Below are 6,742 nucleotides of genomic sequence, written 5' to 3'. Positions count from 1 at the left end.
GGCCTTTTTTTTTTTTTTTTTTGACTGGCCTTCATTTAACTGGCCTCCTGGCCAGTTAGCTCAGTTGGTTAGAGCGTGGTGCTGATAACGATAATTAATGTTCCAGGGTCAGTCATGTAAGAACATCATGTAAGTACTTCTGTTTTCACCAAAATCATTTCATGGGATACTCGGACTGCAACATAACAGCATTATAGATGAAATACCTGGAACCAAATATGGTCATTATGTCAATATTTTCTGGCATTGGGTGAATTCCCAAAAAAAAGTATATATTTTACTAATTTTTGATTCTCCTATGTTTTAAGTTGTCTGGATATTTCATAGCATTTCATCCTACATTAGGAAAATTTTTTGGTATAATTTCTAATTAGTTTGAAATTAAAGTCCCCAATGGTAGAATTCTCAAAATAGATAGAACATTTACAGATATACACATAACCAATATGAAAGAACTATCCATGCTTTCTACTCCTGTTGACCTTGAGACAAATATATAGTCATGATGTCGAATCACAATGAAATATCTCCAGATACCATCAGGTTTCTGTCCGTATCCTACATCTGAAGAACAATTACCTTCCAGGGAAGAAGCATAGATTATCTCTTATGGAACACACTTCTGTTTCTACCAAAAGCGTTTCATGGCAGACTTGGGCCATGGTATGCACAGCATCACAGATGAAATAGAGTAAGACACGGTCATTAAGTCAATATCCGGCATGGAGCTCAAGGCTTTGGTGGGCGCTTTCCATTTTCCCACATAGTGATCCAGAAAGCGAACAATCACAAATTTCAAGCCAAAATTTACTGGAGTTACAGTCTTCTGGATATTGGGAAGGATTAACTGCCCTGAGAAAGTGCATACAAGCAGGGATGTCCCTCTTCTGGTGTGAAATGAAAACTTCCACGGAAAGAATGCCATATGTGGCCCATCTTATACAAAACAATATTGCACTTTGCTATCATGATCCACACCTTCTCCAAGGTTAACTAGGGTTCTGTCATCCTGCCAATGGTCATGAAGCTTGCTACAGGCGCCTTTGCAGATGAAACTCTGGTCCTGGTTATGAAATTTATGTCACGTGGTCCATACTTTTTCTTAGCGGTAGGGATTTGCACTATGAAGTCCACACATGCACCTTTCTGTGCCTTCTCTGTTTTCAGGTCCTCAAGGAGCAGCTCCCTTTGCCTATCATCAGAGAAAAAAAAGAGTGCCATCCAGGTCCAGCCAAAATGCAGCAATAACCAGACTATTCCACGGAGGAGAGAGCTGTCCCTGGCAGCCATCTGAGAGATGGGAACTGGTCTTTATCATTCAGAATGGGATCAAAAGAACCATATGTGACCTGAATAAGAAAAGGAAAATAGGATTCTGAGTTTACTGGATTTTGGAATGTCTTCCTTGGGAAGAGGGTAAGTGAATTCTCTATGTGAGAGGGAGAGTGACCAGATTATTTGGAGAAAAGAAAGGGACTATGGTGGACATGACACAATTCTCATTTCATTCTGGGCACATAGAAGACCATGTTTCCTAGACCCCTTGCTTTTAGAAAGGATATGTGGTTACTTCTAGCCAATGGCATCACTTTTAAGCCAAAGAATAAAAAAATGATGTGGTTATCCCTATGTGCTTTTCACCTCCTTCATTGGCATGAGTTTCGGATCATATACCAACAAGATCATGGTGCGTCCATCAGCCTTGCCCTATGTGCCTAGTAAAGCAGTTCGATGTTTGATGCAACAAATCTTTACTTATTGAACTCTTAACTATGGGGTTAAATTTATCACCGCAGCATTACTATGTTATCCTACCCTCTCAGGTTTTCTATAAATTAATTTTTCCGGAATAGAACCCTTTTAATGTAATGCTGCTATGTTCAGGAGTAATGTCTTCCTATTGCTATTGGTCACAGATCAGTCCCTAGGAAGAGACTCTGAGATAGAGGGTTTCTGTGGGAATAGAGCAAAGGCAGGAATGGAAAGGAAAAGCTGGATCAAAAAAATCGTTGCAACTGAGCGTCAACCAATCCCAAGGATCTCTGGACTGGGACAACCCTTTAGCGTTGTCCCAAATGAAGTCCAGGAAAACAAGCTTCATATTCCCATGTCTGCCAGATATTGGCCTCTGGCTCTTCCCTAAGAGAGTTGCATCCTTGAGGAAGGTCACTTGCAATGATGTGGGCACTTCTTTTGAGATTGAGCTGTGAGCTGTCATCAGTCAATATTCTCAGTTGCTGTGGGTTGGATGCCTTGACCCTGAGCACAAATCTGGGCTAAGTCTCACACTATCTATTGCATTTATTCACCTTCTTCCTCTTTCTCAACCTGGTTAATCATCTCACAATCCAAGAACGTCCCTGGGATGGCATACATACACACAGCTTCTGCCTTTTCTTTTGATTGAGTGAGGAAAAGGCATTGGGGAAAAGCAAAACATCTCTCTCCAGAACTCAGGCCCACTTAGCTGTGGGCTTTTGTAGAGCCCCAGAAGCGTTCCAGTCTCAGCTGAAAGTTCTGACGTTCTTCCTGTAACAATAACCACGGGTTTGCTGTGTCTCTGGCAGTTGTAGATTGTAGAATAGTCTGGCTCGCTCCAGAGAGCCAAAACAGGGCAGGCTCCAAAGGAAAGGCATCGTAGAGATCAAAACCCAGGGATGGATGGGGAAATGGGAATTCTTGTTAACCACTTCAGTGGTGAAGAGAAGGGCCAGAACATATTGGTAGTTCTTCAAGAACCACCTAAACACAGGGAACAAGATTAGGGAGGATGGTCAAGTCATGTAATTCAGGGGCCAATAGTAAGCCAAGCCAAGGGGAGGAAGGGTTTTAGACTCACGTTTCCCATTCAGAGATTCCTGTCTATTGGCTCATGGAGATGGTATGAATAATTTCCCAAGGCTCTGAAGATCCTGGTGTGGCTCTCTCACTCAGTTCACTGTGTCCAAATCACCAAAAGAGGTCTGCAAGGCACTGTGAGTGGGATCAGGTGGCATTTAGCTGAATGATGTAGCTGTCAACTGGACAGTGATTTTGTTGGCCATAAATGGAAGGTGCATCAGCATATGGACAAGACGGCAAGACAGTCTCCTCTAGGTACATAAGTAAGGAGTGCAAAAACCATCTCATATGCCATTTTGGAAAGACTTAGTTGAATCCTAAATGTTGGAAGCCAAGATGCAAGCATTCTTTGTTTCCTTTTTACATCTAGAATAGTTTAAATAACACTGGACTTGCCAAGTCCTCAAATACTTTGGAAGATTTCTTTCTGACACCGTGTTCACCTGGGACATTTTAAGGGACTTTTACAGTTACCTCCTATTCTAAGTAGTCAGCTCTTCTGAAGCCAATTATGTTAAATTATATTTTTCTTGAAAAATAAACATTTCACCCACATTTTCTAGTTTACATTCATAGACTTCAGCCAATTGTTCCAATAAGTTTTCTTTTTTGTGGTTAATTCTCCATTATTTCTTATTTTATATGTGACTTTCCTTATTTTTTTCTTTATTTCATTAGCTAAAACTATAAGTTCTTTGATATTTAAAATATTTAACTTTTTTTTTGTATTTCCTAAAGAATTAATGTCGTCTTACCCTTTGTTAATTCCTATCTTCTCCTTTCCTTGGCATTATTTTGGCATTTTTCTAACTTTGTGAATTTCAAACTTAATTTAAACATTCTGAAAATCAATTCTGGGGTGTTAATAAATTATAATAAATATTTTCACGCGAACAGTGCTCTGGCTGTTTTCTAGTGGTTCTTATATGGTTTCAAGATTGTGACTTTCTAGATAATGTGCAAAATTTTATTTGGGGTTAACTCTTTACTTAAATATTATGAGATATTGTTTCAATAGATCCTAAGTAGTAGTTATATTTCAAATTAAAATCTGTCATTCCTCTGTGCTCAAAAAATTTCATGTGTATTACTTCTACTTTGGGAATTTTAGCTTTTCTTGTGTTGCCTAAACCTGTCTTTTTCCTCTCCAAAATCCTTTGAAAGAAAACCGTATACAGTACATATAGGGACCGACTTGATATAAAATATAGTTGACCCTTGAACAATGTGGGTTTGAACTACACAGGTCCACTTATTCATGGATTTTTTTTAAATAAATTCAGCAAAGTACTGTAAGTGTATTTTTCTTATGATTTTCTCAATGACATTTTCTTTTCTCTAGCTTGCTTTATTGAGAATACATAATACATATAACACACAAAATATGTGTTCATTGACTTTATATTGTCGGCAAGGCTTTCAGTCAACAGTAGGCTATTAGTACTTAAGTTTAGGGAGAGTCGAAAGTTGTGTATGGATTTTCGAGTGTGCCCTGGTTTGGTGCCCCTAACTTCCACATTGCTCAAGGGCCAACACTATATCCTCTGCACTAATTATGCTCTTTGGAGCTTTCTTCCCCTTAGTTTCATGTATTTCATGAATGATCATAGAGTAGGAGAGGTGAATTCACTTTTTTTTCTTTTACTTTTAAGATTTGCCTTATATCTTATTTTCTTTATGGAGGCAATATTTTTGCTATTGGAGTATAAAGCCTGAAGACTGCTTTAAAGTGGACTTGTTTCATTATCTATTCCTCAGATTTAACCTGTCAGGTGTTAAGTTCATGACCCTGTGCCTAATGGGTAGAAAACCTGAAGAGATCATAAACATCAACGAGGTTAGATTTGTACCCTAAATTTCCACACAGCACACAAAGCCCCAGATATAGACTGCTTTACCAGTGGTGTTTAATAAACTCCAGGGTACAGTGCCAGAAAATGAAATGGAGGATTCGCTTACCTATTTTCTTGAGGTTACAATTACCATGACACAAATTCAGATAATGAAGGAGTGATTTTTGTCCCATTGCATTGATAAATCTAGACGTGATCATTCTACAAAACATGCTGGCTAATGAAATCCAACAAGGTATCAAGAAAGAATAAAATTGGGTGGGAGGAGTTAAGATGGTGGAGGAATAGGAAGGTGGACCCTAAGTTTGTCTTTTCCCTCAAATACAACGAGATAGTTATCAAATCATTCTGAACACCCAAGAATTCAATCAGGGATCTGAGAAAACAAATGTTGCGAGTCTATAAGTAGAGAAATGACCGCCATTTGTAAGGTAGGAGGTGCGGAGACCTGAATCAGGTGTGATATAGCAGAGGACAGGGTGGTGGGGAGGGAGACTGACTACAGAGGCCATCGCAAAATACCGTCAGCAGCAGATTGCAGAATCCGAACTTTCAGAAGTCGGCTACCGTGGGGGACGTGCCTGACTTAACGGTGCTCAGGTGGTGAAGCAGGGCGGAATCCCAGGTGTGATAGTGTGGTCTCAGGATCCCTGGGGTCACAGGAAGAATGGGGATGCCTAAGTGCAGCAAAGTCCCCAGGCATAGGAGCAGGACAGCCAGCTAAGAACAGCGAAGCTAGGTGCGGGCTTTCTGCTCTGCGTGGCCATAAACCGCGAACCGCTGCACGGATGTACAACCACTTTCCTGGGAGCGTTCTGGCAAAAGGCAGAAGCCCGGTGAGACATCCCCGCCACCTGTCCAGGAACAGCATGCGTCTGCACGGCAGGAGTCTGTGAAATGTGGCATCTTGAAACTCAGCTGTGTGTCTGAGATAAAAACAGTCACAGGCCAGGTGAACACAGAGTTCTGACAGAAACTGGGGAGACAGGAGCGATTGATTGCTTCTCTGCGAGGGCTCACTAAAGAGTGGGAGACGTGAATTTTCAGCACAGGGGCTAGAGAGCAGGGCATGCCCATTCATCCTGCCCATCAGTGCTGGTGGCAAAACAGCGCCACCTAGTGGAGTCCAGAGCTGCTTACCCTGAGCCCTGCCTCGGAGCGCAGGAGGCACATTTCCACTCGAGCAAGTCCACGTGACACTCAGTACAACAGGACCCTCCCCCAGAAGACCAGCGCCAACAACTCGCTCTCACCAAGTTTACTGATCATAGAGGGCTGCAAAGCTTCAGTTCTCGGGGAAAACCGTATATAGTATTCTTTGTATTTTTATTCTTTAGTCTTTTAGTATTATTTCAGTTATTTTACTTTTTCAATTCCTTTTTTATTCTTTAATTTTTTTACATGTACTTTATATTTTTATCTTCTTTTCATTGTATTTTATTATATGTGTGTGTATACATATATACGTGTGTATTTCCTTATTTTGAGATCTAGTTTCATTTTTTTTTTAAGATTTTATTTATTTGTTGGGGGAGGGCACAAGCAGGGGGAGCAGCAGAGGCAGAGGGAGAAGGAAGCTCCCAGCTGAGCAAGGAGCCCGACATGGGACTCGATCCCAAGACCCTAGGATCATGACCTGAGCCAAAGGTAGACCCTTAACTGACTGAGCCACCCAAGAGATCTGGTTTCTTTTAACAAGCAGACTAAAACACACTTGGGATCTAGTTGTGTGTGTTTTTTCCCCCCTGCTGCTGCTGCTGCTGCTGCTGGTTTGTTGTTTTTTTCTTTGNAGGTAGACCCTTAACTGACTGAGCCACCCAAGAGATCTGGTTTCTTTTAACAAGCAGACTAAAACACACTTGGGATCTAGTTGTGTGTGTTTTTTCCCCCCTGCTGCTGCTGCTGCTGCTGCTGGTTTGTTGTTTTTTTCTTTCTCTCTTCCATTCTTTTCTGTACAAAATGACAGAGAAATTCACCCCAAAAGAAAGAACAGGAAGTGGTACTCACTGCCAGGGATTAATTCAGTATGGATATAAGGTGTCTGAACT

Source organism: Ailuropoda melanoleuca, chromosome 4 (assembly GCF_002007445.2).
Source record: "Ailuropoda melanoleuca isolate Jingjing chromosome 4, ASM200744v2, whole genome shotgun sequence".
In the NCBI taxonomy this organism is placed as follows: Eukaryota; Metazoa; Chordata; class Mammalia; order Carnivora; family Ursidae; genus Ailuropoda; species Ailuropoda melanoleuca.
This window is presented reverse-complemented; position numbering follows the sequence as displayed.